We start from the raw sequence: 14,306 nt of genomic DNA on the forward strand, positions 1-14,306 counted from the left end.
TGCCATCTGCTTACTTCTCTTTGCTAACAATTAAAATAGACGATATTAATAAATATTTTACTTGAAATGGTCAAGACAATTTTAAATAAATCCTATTTTATCCAGAATAAAACAAAGTTTATCAAAGAAAGTGTGGCAAGGAGCGCGGCTCAGGCGGCGAGAGTTTGTAGACTCGACCCCCCAGCCGGCGCGGCTTCAAACTTTAGCCGTCTGCGGAAAAGCAATTTTAAAAAATACCACTTTACCGAACGTTTGACGTCGAGTGAAGTATCGATACGAAACTCTAGCGTTCCCATTGCCGAGGATTAAAACCTGTGATTGCGCTCGTGAAATATAGTTTCAGCGCGGATTTTGTTTTGCTAATGGTACATGTTTTTTTTTAATTTTTGTTTGATTTCTAATTTTCATTACTTATCGATTAGTAAAAGCTGTGACTTATCAATGTCGTTGAGAATGTTACGTTACTTTAAATTGATAATGTTAACAAGATTGGAGTTCCACTCTGATGTAATAGCAGATGTAACCGCAGTGTAGCGGTGCTTTAGAGTGCTCGGCGATTGTGAGCGAACTGTGCGCGATATTTTATACGATTTCAGTTAACATTTAAACAAAGGTTTCATTGAAGAAGTCAAGTGTTAACCTTTAACTACTTTAATTCCAATTGTACTTAGATTATTTAAATAATAATTTATAATAGTTTTTGGAAACAAATCGTATCGAATTGGAATTTATAGTATTATGGTGTTTTATTTTTGTGAATAAATAAAATAAAAACAACCTTTCACATAATTAAATATCCCGTCCTCTAACCTTGAGCGTCCAGTTAGGCTTTGAACTAATCACTGACACCAAACTTTCTCTATATAATTAAAACCGTTTTTTTTATTAATTACTTTATAAGCGTTTAATCTCAAAAGATTTATGTCGTGTAGTATTTTAATTTAATTTTTTGTAGCTCAATACAGCAGTTCTGAATTTCAAATGTTATCGGCTAACAGCTAGACCTCGATTGGCATATTTGAATTACAAATAGCACGCCTCGTAACGTTATTACGTCGCTAGTAATTGAAGTGTACCGCCGATATACGAATTATGAATGTTTTACATATAATATTAGTATTTTATTTTAGTAATCGTTGTCTCATTTATCTAATAACAAATAAAATACACACAGACACTAATAATAAAAAATTTATCTTACTAATATTATAAATGTGAATGCTTGAATGTATGTTTGTTAGATGGTATCTCCAGAACGACTGCATGTTACTGTTTGTTATAGATGAAGAACCTAGCCTGCAAGAATACATAGAATAGCATTTTTTTTATTTCCGCGCTGACAAAGTCGCGGGCGACAGCTAGTATCACGTATATTCGTTCTTACTAACGTTCGACGTTCTTACTAAATTTAGTAAAGGATGAAAAACAAATTTGTATTTACCCCTGCAGACTAAATTTCTTTAATATCTCAGTTTAATATTTCGTATTTCAATATCTCGAACACAACGGATATCTATAACAAATTATTCCCTCCGACCGCGGGACGTCCGCCTCGTTAGCCATAACTTAATTTTATAACCTCAAAGATCATTCGTTTCGTAATGAATTCAATTTATATTCTTATTTTTTGTTAAACGATACGAAATGAAGAACAGGATTATTAAAAAAATAGATGCTTTTATTTTTTATAGCATATTTATACTCTACCTTTTCATATTGACGTTTTTTCCACTCACGAACACTGGCAACACAATAAACTATTAAAAAAAAACAAATATGAATAAAACCAGATACTCAAGTTTTTGAAAAATAATTTTAATAACGGTTTATATATATTTGCAAATAAACTTTACCAAAACTATTTAATACAAAGGAAACGTTTCACAGAACAATATTTTAAAGTTAATTTTATATCGAAGAAGAAAATTTATTGCAAAACCAGCAGAATGTTCGAGAAACAATAAATGTTTGCGCTGGACATCTACCAGGAATTATTTGTTTTACTTCATGCGGGAGTACATGAAAATGTTTTATTTATATGTAAACAGCAAGCATCATATATGTTTGTAGAACATATAAATATTCAAACATATTTTCTTACTGGAGTTGACCTGACATTAGGAATAGAAAATTATAGATCTATCTATATTCTACTATTTATATATGCGTACTGTAGTTTATAATATTACTAATATTATAAATGCGTACGTTTAGATAGATGGACGGATGAATGGATGGATATTTGTTTGATGGTATCCAAAGAACTGATAAACAGATCTCGCTATAATTGGGCATAGTTATAGAACATAGTCTAAAAGAACACTAATTGAGTTTTTTGAACTCCGCGCCGACATAGTCGCAGGCGACAGCTAGTACGAGTAAGTCATATATTTAAAAAAAAATGTCGATCATTAAATCAATAAGTATACCAGATCATTAAATACGGATCATTCCTTAAAAAGTAATCCAATATTGCACAATGCATCCACTTACGAATTTTATGATATGATGAAATAGGAAAGTTGAGAAGTTGCGAACAATTTGAAGGCATTCCGACCGTGTCGTAAATACTCGACCTGAAAATGTTGAGCGTCTCATTTCGGAACTTTATCCAGGCAAGTCTCACTCCCGCCACTGAAAAGTTAACTGAAACGATTCTGAAACTATTCACATCGGTATTATTTTTTCAGTTTTGTGATACTTTTTCGTGATTTGAATTTTTATGAAGATCTCTTTACATTTATCACTCATCTGTAGAATTGACTTAATTACAACAAGAATTTTATATACTAATTCGTTAGATTTGCTTAAAATTTTTACGCGAAATTGAGGCTTATTACAAAGTAATTCTGTATACTTTTTCGTTATTTAATAACAACCAAAATAGATATACTAACTAAACATGTTACTATGAACTGACCAAGTTTCCTTCATAACCAAATAGCTTTTACGCAACGATGCTGCAGTACTCAGTACTAATATACAAGTCTTGAGAAACATAATAGAACAATTTAATGTCGTGATTGTGCTCCAGTGGTTTGGTTAAGTGCTCGAAGTGCTGAGGTTATTGCACGAAGAGTGAAGGTTCAAATTAGAGGCGAGGCAAAGCACAGTTTAGTTAAGTGGCGCGTTACCTACTCACATTAGATAAAGCTCCGAGAAGCGTATCTTGTAACAGGACATGACTACTCATATATTCTGACTCAGTTGATTACATCGGAATTAGCATGTTAAAGAGGCGTTACTTTGCCCAACAACTGCATAGCGTACTTTTTTTATAGTTGAAATTTATGGTCTCATAAAAATAGGAAACTTGTTGTTAACGAGCAGCGTTAACACCTAGGTGTTGATCAACACCCATGACCATCTACAATACCAAAGTAACCGCAGATGAGTTGCCGACCTATGTGATGGTGATACGCTCGCTTCTTGAAGGACCCTAAGTCGTAGCGGTTTGGAAATACCGCCGAGGACAGACCATTCTACAACGCGGCTGTGCGAAGCAGGAAGTTGTTGGGTATAATCCGTCTTCTTCAATGAAGTTATTTTATTTAACATCGTCGCAATAAATGTTGGTGTCATTTAATATAACCACTAAGTGAGATAAATTATGATTTTCGCGGCGAACTCTCGAAATCATAATTATGGCAAATTGCCAGTTTCATGTTCGCGTAATGCGACATATACAAAATTTAATTTATTTAATTGAACATAATTACGAGTCGTTTAATTTATTAGAAAAAAAGATAGATGGATTCGGGAATAAAAGCCCAAAACCATTGTTATAATTATTAAAAAAATGGCAGTTGCCCGCGAATACGTCCGTTCGGAAGTAAAAAAATTAATAAGTAGACTATATGTTCTTCCAGGCTATTACATCTATGCAAAATTTTAGCGTTCTGGAGATACCTTTTAACTAAAATCTATCAAAATATTCCTTTTTATAATATTAAGATTTTCGTCTTTTTACCCTTAAGTAATGAAAATAATATTTTCTTAAATGTTATCACTAACCTGAAAATCACATCGTAAATCCGTATATATTTAACGAAGCTAAGGAACAAGTTTTTCTACCATTTATCAATATAGCTCGATGCCGATACCCGGAGAGCTTGATAAATTGTTTAACTTTTATACAGCGCGACTATTTTCCTATCTACATTTTATTAAGGTTAAAAAGTATTCTACTGTTAGTTTTCTCATGTACCTCACATTGTCCACGAAATATTACCTCCGATATCATTTTGGAAATGTAAAACATTTGTCATAACGTCAATTTCCGAAAATAATATTCAAAGATTTATTGCCGCCGTTACGAAATAACTCTACATATTTAAGGCGATTTAATATTTCGTTCAGTTTGCCTTCGCTTTATCTTACTTAGCCTAATATTTATTCATAGCAAAAACAATAAACACAGACGCAATACATAATGTATTAAAGAAACAATCGTTCCAGCCCCATTCCAGTACATTTCAGCCGCGACACAGTCTGGTGATATTTCACGATCAGGACGTCGACATAGGATTTGAATATATTTTATGACTTTTCCGACACCGACTCAGGCGCTTTGCCAGTAGCTACAGATACTTACAGCTTTACTTTTATTGTATTATATTATCTGTTATCTTTATGTATAACGTAATACCGACTTTTACTTCATTACCGTGGGTTTCTGACACCAAAATCCCCATTAAAACATATTGTTATCTCTGTTTTGTCAAAGATAATGACAAGGATAACGATATGTATTAAACGAGTATTTCGGCCTCGAAAACCCACTTATAGTTATTTGTTACAAATAAAATGTATGTTTTTATGACGCAAATACCGACATAAAGACAATATAATTTTAATATTAATACTGTGTTACATGAGATGGATATTCGGGGCTCAGTTCCCAGGGCGGTAAATGCAGCTGCATTAAGTTTGCGACACTGGAATATTAGGTAAGCGGACTTGCAGTAAAACGGAACAACTTTGAATTACTTCACCCACTATTGGACGGTAAATTAAACTGGTTCCAAGTAAGAGAATAATAGTTTGATAACATTTTTTATATTTAATAAATTTCAAAGATAAGATAAGATATTTTTTTTTAATTCTGTGGTTCTGGAATGTTCGTTGTTAACGTCATTTTGAATTGATAGGTTGTTTGATATATCATCATCATCAGCTCACTATACGTCCCCACCAAGGGGCTCGGAGCCTACCATAAGTTAAGGGTGATTAGGATGGCCTAATGACTATGGAGTCAACCACGCTGGCCAAGTGCGGGTTGGTTGACTTGTTTGATATATCTGTGACTTATTCTGCCTACAATAATAGGTGTAAAAATAGCAGAGATTTCTTTGCTGAAAGACACTGTCTTAGTAGACTCTGTCTTAATTAGCGAGCTTAAACTATGTCTTTGAAGCTATTATACATTCATATTTATTATAAAGACTTCGTGATTTTGCAGTATTGGCGACCTGACAAATACCACAAACGATAAGGTATTACGAATATTTCATTTTGTAAAAAAATGCATAAAGGAAATTGTATTTTTTACAATTCAGCTTTACACTGCAAAAGCTTTGCATAGTTTAAAAAAATGAAATATTTTTAATTCATACCAAAACAGTGAAGCAATCAGTATTCACATATCCTGCAATACAACTTGTTTTCATGAATATTTAGCTCTTGTTTAAAAGCTACGTGGATTATTGTTTCCTATATTTGAATTCATTTTTTTGTTTTCTTGTACTATATACATTGCTTCAAACAATATCCGAACAAAAACAAATTCACTTTAAATATTACAAGTGGAATCAAAGTGCTGCTGTTGCCTATTTAATTTATTCGTCTCTTTTCACGCATCCGAAATGATTATCTTATGTTTACCAAAACTTTGCAGGAATATCCACAAGTTCACAATGTCCTATGACATGATTACTACAGCTTTTTACATTATTTGAGACATACAATACTTACTGTGTGTTTCAGAGACAAAAAATCCCCGTTTAAAACATATTATTATCTCTGTTTTGTCAAAGATAGTGACAGGGATGACGATATGTTTATACAGAGATTTTGAACTTAGAAAGCCAGGGTTAATCATTTATTTAGGAGCAAAACTTTTGTCAGATTTTTGTGTAATTTGACATTTACATCAGTAGCGCGCTATAGAATGTCGTAAAGATGGTCGCTGTCTAGACACTGGAAGTGGCGCACAATATTATCTCACTTGATATTACACCGATGTCAACAGAGGTCAAACCTCGCCACTATCTCACTATATTTGAATACAAGCGATGTTTTATATTGAACATAGTTTTTTTGTTTTTTTTTTTTAATGAAAGAAATCGAACGCAATTCTAAAGCTTTGTAATATTATACATATAACGCGTATTGAAATGATTGATCGTTTGCGAATATATTGATATAGTACTTTGAAATTAATTGATTTTTTTAACTTAAGTTTTTGATAACTTCTTCCAAAGTTTAAACAATTGAGCCTTTATACAATTTATTTGTATAAAATTAAGTAACTCTGAACAACATGTTCACAACACTGTGAACACGTTGGAACGTTTCGTTTGAATAACAATGATACGATTCATTGAACGCTTACAATTAACGTTTAATTAAGCGTCATTAAAAGTTCAATTGATTTATTCATTTAATCATCAATTTGAACTTTAATTCTTAAAATTATTTACATACTAATAAACGAAAATAAAGGAATCTTCTCGCAATATATAAAATTGTTGTATTATATTTTTGCTGAATGCTGGTTAGTTGGTTTCAATAATTCATAAATCATTTACAATTGCGTCAACTGACAGTGTATAAATCTTGCAGCGCGAGCAATGAGGGCAATATTGTTCGATTGTGGCCACGCCGCTCACAGCGCGCCTGCTATGGCACAACAGGCTATGTTACCAGTACACGAATAAAATAACTACAAAACTTTTAATAAAAAGAAAGTACAGAGGAGATTTTTAAAATTTTTGTCCAACAAGAAGTTGTTAAATCTTGTAACTTCTACTTATCTTGACCTAAGTAACAAAGCAAAATCAGGGTTGGATGGTTTATTTTTTACTGCCGGCAACTAAAACATTTGTCTTTGATATCCTTTTCAAGAAATAAATGCTATAAAACTAAGGTAACTATTTCATTTAGGACAACGTTAAGCAAGATAAAAACAATAGATTTATTTTTACTTTATATCACAGACGCTGGAGTACTTTCGTTTTTATTTCAATTTCGTTATGTGCCGTAAAGTTTACGAGAGGCTGTATAAAGTAAACGTATCATACTCGCCTCGCATCACCGACCTATATATGTGAGATGGAAACAACATCCAACATGTCCTAGTTTTAGGTCGAACATTAACAAAAAAATACTTTCTATAGTAATAAGTAATAAGCCGGTTGTAATCTGCGCCTTGTCACCAGATCTCCACAACGAAGTTCAGATTTGTTCAGTTCCAAACGATCGTATTCTCGAAGATTCGTCGTCGATTTAGTACGTCAAGAAAGACATCACAGTAGTAATAATAGGTTAGCCCCTTTCTCACAAATTTGCCTTGCCCTAAACCGTGGGCTTCTTAACGTTATCTCTGTCCTATCAAAGATAATGAAATCGATGACGATATGTTATGGTCCCAGAAACCAATGGTATGTGTATGGGATGACCAGGATCGCGCCGAATGAAAAATGGTGATCTCTACTCACAAGAGTTCGCTCAGCTAATTTATATTAACAAATAGAAAACTAAGTATAAAAATTAACTTGTGTAAAATAGAAATAGATAGATACAGAACAAAGTGTAAAACAAACATCTGTCGCCCAAACAGTATTATTAGTAACGGTTATTTGAAACAATAACTGCATTTACGGCACATTAGTGCTCGCAATTCGGGGGAAATTGCCCGCCGGGTGACGTCACGCGCTTGAAATATTACTTTAATATTGAAACAATAACAGATTATAACGATAACGTTAATTGTCAGATAACTGTTAGATACAGATTTTAATGGAAACTGTAAAAACTTAATTAGCTAAAGAAGTCTATTTAAACTCCATTTTTCATAATAACAATGGAATTATTGACAATTGACATACAATTCAGTATCGGGTTAAATAAATCCATTCCGTTTCCCTAAATTTCTATATTAGGCACAATTTTAAATTATTAAAGAAATTCTCTAGAAAAAAAAAACCCTAAAACGTTATGCGAAACTTGCAGTAGCGAAATCTTCGGCGCCCGATGTTAACAATTCTGCAGCCGTGCACGAGCCGTATCGAACTCTTTTTAGCAAATTGTCCCAGCACGTGACATTTTACAAGTTTTCTTAAATTTTATTCGTATTGCATCGATAACTCGCTGCAATAAATCAAAGCTGAAATTACTGTAAAGTTTTATGTTTTGTTTCGAATATCAAGAAATATTTAGTTGTAATTTAAGTTCATAACTTTTTATTGATAGAAGATTTTTAAATATTTCTTTAATTTCTGGCGTTTGATTTAACTGATTGACAGACAGAGAGGCAGGTTAGACCATTATATGTTTGAACTAAACTAAAAGGTAAAAATCTTCAAATTGTTGCTTTGACCCTTACGGTTGGACCCAGCGTTATACAGCTCTATGTTGTAAAACAATTTTCGCATACAGCGAAGTCATTTTTCGCTGCATTAAATGAATAAGTAAGGTAAATCATAGAAAGGCCGAAGTAACAAATTTTTGGAATGGCTAGAAAGCGCTTGACCACGAGTGGCCAATTTGCATAGAGGGGCTCCGAGGAACGTAAGTTCAAAGTGAATTCCCGCGGCAGTTTCGTATCTTGGATCGTCGCCAAAACTTGTCCAGGTAAGTAAAATTAAGGTGCATTGAAAATTTACTTCCCGTCTACATTTTACGCTCGCAAAACATCTCCTCGTACGTTCAATTTCCGAATGAAATTCTTACATTTGATACAAGATAAATTTCAGATTAGAAACCGAAATTTCTTGAGAAGTTCAGAAAAATTGCAATATTTTAGACTAGAAGCGTAGTAGCGAGTTCAAATTTACATTACAAAAAACATTTATTACTAAACACAAACTTTGTATAATGTTGATGAACTTGAAACGTGATTTTCCAGAAACCTAAGTTTCTGTAAGGGCAATATAGTTATCGTTTATTTGTAGACACGTGGGCAGCGGGGTGAACGCTCGGCCGCCACGCAGCTGACGATGCAAATGGCCACAACAACGCCGCGCCGTCAGCTCATTTAATTAATCCTGTCGTCACCCAACGCGCACCGCCCCGCAGCGTTCTGTAAATTTATTTACATTAACTTAAACCGAGCTGGCGAAACTTCAAGAGAATTTACTTCATCAACTATATTTCACAAGGTAACTTTAACTTAACCGAACTCTCAACTCCTCCTGGTAGTTATATAATTGGAGATAAACGAAGTAAACAAGAACTTGCTAAGGGCTTTTTTTTATATTTTAAAATAATAAAAAAACCTTTTCTGACATCCTCATCCACTGCTAAAGTTTTATCAAAATATATCTAGAGGTTGTAACGTATAAAAAAAATTATGAAATTTATAGTACATGATGTATTTAACGCGTTTGATTAGGTTTGTATAGCAATTAACAAATAGGTCAGAGTTCGATAAAATATTTGCTATTTGCATATAACGAACTGTTACCGCATTAATTGACTAATTGAGTGAAGTTGCGCGGTTTTACGGATATGTTGAATAAATAAATAGTTGTGTGTAAAATTAATTAATACAGTGCGGGTAAAAACTGACTATCATGTACATTTATTATTTAACAAATTTTATATTTTATTTCTGCATATTTTATAAATAGATATTTTTCTTAAGTTTCCTTCTTGGCGCAACCCCTCTGGTAAACCACTAGAGGTGATAATTTACAAGTAGCTAAGGGCTTAAGTTCGCAACGCGTTGCCAGCACAAGCCTCGCCGGCGCGCCTCTGCGGTTGCCGATTTATGGCTCCAGCGTCTGCCTTACGATAAAGCGGTGTAGAACTGTATCCTACGGTCAGTATCTTGATTAAATTAGATGAAACCTGACAGCGTGTCGGTTATCAGCTATCATTGAAACTTATAACAAAACAGATTTTATTTTTATTACGACCTAAACTGTAAATATAGTTTAAGTCATCATTTTATTTTAAACTACCAGTCGCCCGCAACTCCGTCCGCGAATAACTAAATGTTACTTTTATACAAATGCGAAAGAATGGAAACACGGCTTTCAAACATTGACCAAATGAAATCCACCATAAATACAGAAAACATTATAATAAGACAAGGAAAATATCCTACGAAATCTATATTTATTCTGATTTATATTAGTATAGAAGATTATGTAGTAGCCCACGCAACTGTCAATACTATGCGTTACTAATAACGATAAATACGTAGCGTTCTATTGTTAGTATCGACATTTTACTAATAATACAAAAGATAATAACAACACAAAACAATCAACCAAAACACAAAAGAATAATTGTTTCTATGTCAAAAACAAAATTAATTACAAAATATTATTTAACATTAACGATTAAATGAGTAGTTAAATTTGAACAACTGCTGTATATGTAAAATATAAAAGTACAACATAACATAACAACGGCATAACTTAAGTACAAGGAAGCGGTCACCCTATTACGCTAAAATAGAAATGTGACCGTTGCCCATAAACATCTGCAAAATATTGCTAATGCAAATGAGTTTCAATTAATGAACAGGAGAAGGAACCTATACATAATGAGGATAAGAAACTTATACAAAAAATATGACTTAAAATAAAAATACAAATTTTAAAGCTTCAAATACTGTAGCTTCCAGAGAGTATTTTGTCTGAAAAATTTCATTTGCGTAAAGTACTAGGTATATCTTTGCATTGCGACTAAAATGTGGAAGTAATTTACACAAGGTAAAAGCAAAAGAGCAGCTACATATGTTGTAAAGTGGTACAAAAATACGATTCTCTACGCCATCGGAATACTCGGCACTGCGACCAATTCTTTTGTCCTTAAAAAAACTAACTTTTTCATGTTTTCAGTACTTTTTCAATTCAATTAAGAATATTAAAGAGCATATCTGTAGAATTTTGTTTAGTAGAATTTTTGCTTAGCTATGAATAAACACAGCAAAATTGTTCTTTGATATTCGTTACATTTTTTATCTCCCTCGTGATGTTTCCTTGGCAAACAATGATCACTTTCATCTTGACATCGTAGTGTACAAATGTGACAAATGATAAATTTCACGGAAAAGCAACTTTGTAAAAGAAGCAAACAAGTACACAGATAAAGTTATTAAACATATGAATCAATAGACAGGACATCATCAACCAGCGATTCCATAACGAACTTCCAAAATATATAAAATTGACAATAACTTTCGATAAGTCAAGTGATTGTTGCGCGTCAGTTTAATATAATTTTGTAGTTCGCTATGGAACCGTTTCTAAGCGAATGCACTTTGTCTAACCCCCATGACTTATGAATATGGAAATGACAGGCCAGTGTAACATTTCCTTGCGTTGACGTTTGTGCTACAGTTACGATTATTATATTATAGTATTCTTAGGATTTTTTTTGGTATGTCCGCTCTATAATATTTGAATATCTTAGTACACAAGAGTAACATGCAAATACCAGGCGCGAGAGCTAACATTGAAGTTATCGCGTAGTGTGACTGCTTTGACAAATGAAATGCGCCGGTACGCCAGCTGATTGGACTAGAGCCGGAATATTTTGCCAGACGAGTCGCAGCTCAAATGCTAATGTACCAACATGTTGCCAATATGCTGAAGCGCTTATTCTTAGATTGTTTTTCCTTGATTCAGCAAAGTGTTAACAATAGTTATTGATTGTTTTAGGTAGTATAAAATCGTTGATTTTGTACGGAATGTTTTGTTATGTGCTTTCAATTAATCTTATGATTAAAATTGTATCAGTAGTTGTTTTATCCACGCCGTTGATTTCCAAGTATCGGTCTAATCAATTAAAAATAAATTATTTTGAAAATAGATTTTTTTTCTTGTAGAATTATTTTTGGTAGTTGTTTTTATTAATAAGAAATGTTAAGTTCATTGTGTTTGAGCTCAGGATTACAACACCCCAACGTTTGTTTAGGCGAAATATTGTTGTATTGGAAATATTTTTCCTTTCTCTTGATTCCTTTTCACTTGTACCGGAAACAATAAATCCGAGGCGCGGCGCACGCCTGACCTTCTGTCTCGAAACAATCAAATTTCCCCCCGTTTTTTTACTTTGTAACGAAAACATGATTTCTTTAGACAACAGAGAGTTAAGTAATTGCCGTTTTGGAAACATTGTCAAACCAACAATTTATATTCTAAAATATTTCATTTGAAATTTATCTACAAACCTTCACCTGATAATTTCCCAGGATATAGGTTTTGGTATGCCAAAGATCTATATCAAAAATTAAAACGGAGAAAAATCCCAATTTAAGACACAACGCCATCTGTCGGGTACAATAGGTAAGTAAGTCTTGTAGTCTATCCAAGGCCGCCAATTTATAATTCAATTTGGTTTGAATTAATTACATCTGAGGCTGACTTCCGAGTCCCTCAGCTCATAAATTACTTGTCTGACCAACCCCGCCCCGCACCCGCCCCCGCAACTCCCCTCCCAGACCGGCGACAGATTTGCATCTGACACTTGCTTTATTACACCACTTGACATTTGTTGGTGTAATTACTACTAATCAAGACCACATTATTGATGATTTTAAGATATTAATAAATGTCTTAGAAACGTCCTGAAGAAATTATAAGGTAGTGTTACGAATTGGGAGTGTCTACATAAATAGATTTCGGTACAAGTAAAGGCACAAATACACAAGAGCTACAAGCAATGGACTGGCAGGAGAAGGCGCAAGACAGGCGACTTTGGCGATCTCTTGTGTCGGAGGCCAAGAGCCACTTTTGGTCGATGCGCTAGCGGGGTAAGTAAGTAAGAAGTAAAGGCAACATATATTTCCACGTCAATATATTTAATACGGCATTAGTGTTCGAGAGTTTGTCGTGCAACTGTAGAGGCTTTGTTACGTCTCCACAATACATCATTAATCATTTTCTCGCGATGTCATCACGGATTATCGAAATTGCCAAACTTACGCTATTAATCATTCGATAACTTTTTTATATATCTAATCGAGTGGTGGCTCAAGTTAGCAGAAAAATTGAGCTGGTATAGAAAATAGCGAAAGAAAAATAATTTGGCGAGAAAAAAAAATTAAAAATGCTCAATTATTATAAGAAGCGGTACTTTATCATTGTCATAATTTATTTCACTCCCTTGAAAATCTATTTAAATATATTTAAATATTTATTTTCTTTTCTTTTTAATAATACCATGTGTGTTAATGGAATTTTGATCGCGTTCACGAAAAAAACACAACGGTTGCTACTTATTTGAGGATAACGTGAAAAGTATGAGATGAAAATGGAATGCGTTGCGGTGAGCAATCAGGGCATACACATTGCACACATATTTGCGCTTTGAATACCAAAATGTCGAAGATATTTACATACTTAGTTGTCAAAATATGCGACCCTATAGCCATATACGATTTACAAAACATTTTTTATTAAAATATTTTACACGAAGTAAAAAAAACAAATCCAAAATCTTAAATTTTACCATTGGTCCGTTAACAAAAAAAAATTGAATCACTAATTGTCGCCTGCGCCTCCGTCCGCGTGGAATTAAAAAAAAATAATAAACCTATGTGTTCTTCCAGGCTATGTTCTACATCTGTGCCAAATTTCATCAAGATTAGTTAATCTGTTTCGAACATACTTTGTAAGAAACATTTATCCATCAAAACTTTCGCAATTATATTAGTATAATTATTATGTTGAAGTTTATTAAGTTTTGCATCTTATAAACAAAGATGAATTATAGAAACATAAATATGCACTTTCATCGTTTATCAACAAGCAATTACAATGAGGTCGCTGCAGTTTTATTGATTCCCAGCGCGATACGTTTGCGGCACAATAAATTGACTATAATCCGATTCCGGTCATTATTCAGATTCAGAGCGATATTTAATTATTTCCGTAATATTTGCCTTTCGTGCTGTACTTTATAATGGAAATAATATTACAATGATAACTTTATTATTAAAAATTAAAGTTGGAATAAACTTGGAAAGAAATCCGACAAGTATCAAACATGTTTGTTACGAAGTTTTGATAATAACCTTGATTATTTATTACTCGAATCTTTTTAAGGTTCAGGATCTTAAAAAAAACTTA

The sequence above is a fragment of the Papilio xuthus genome, unplaced genomic scaffold (genome assembly GCF_000836235.2).
Source record: "Papilio xuthus unplaced genomic scaffold, Pxut_1.1 DF825946.1, whole genome shotgun sequence".
In the NCBI taxonomy this organism is placed as follows: domain Eukaryota; kingdom Metazoa; phylum Arthropoda; class Insecta; order Lepidoptera; family Papilionidae; genus Papilio; species Papilio xuthus.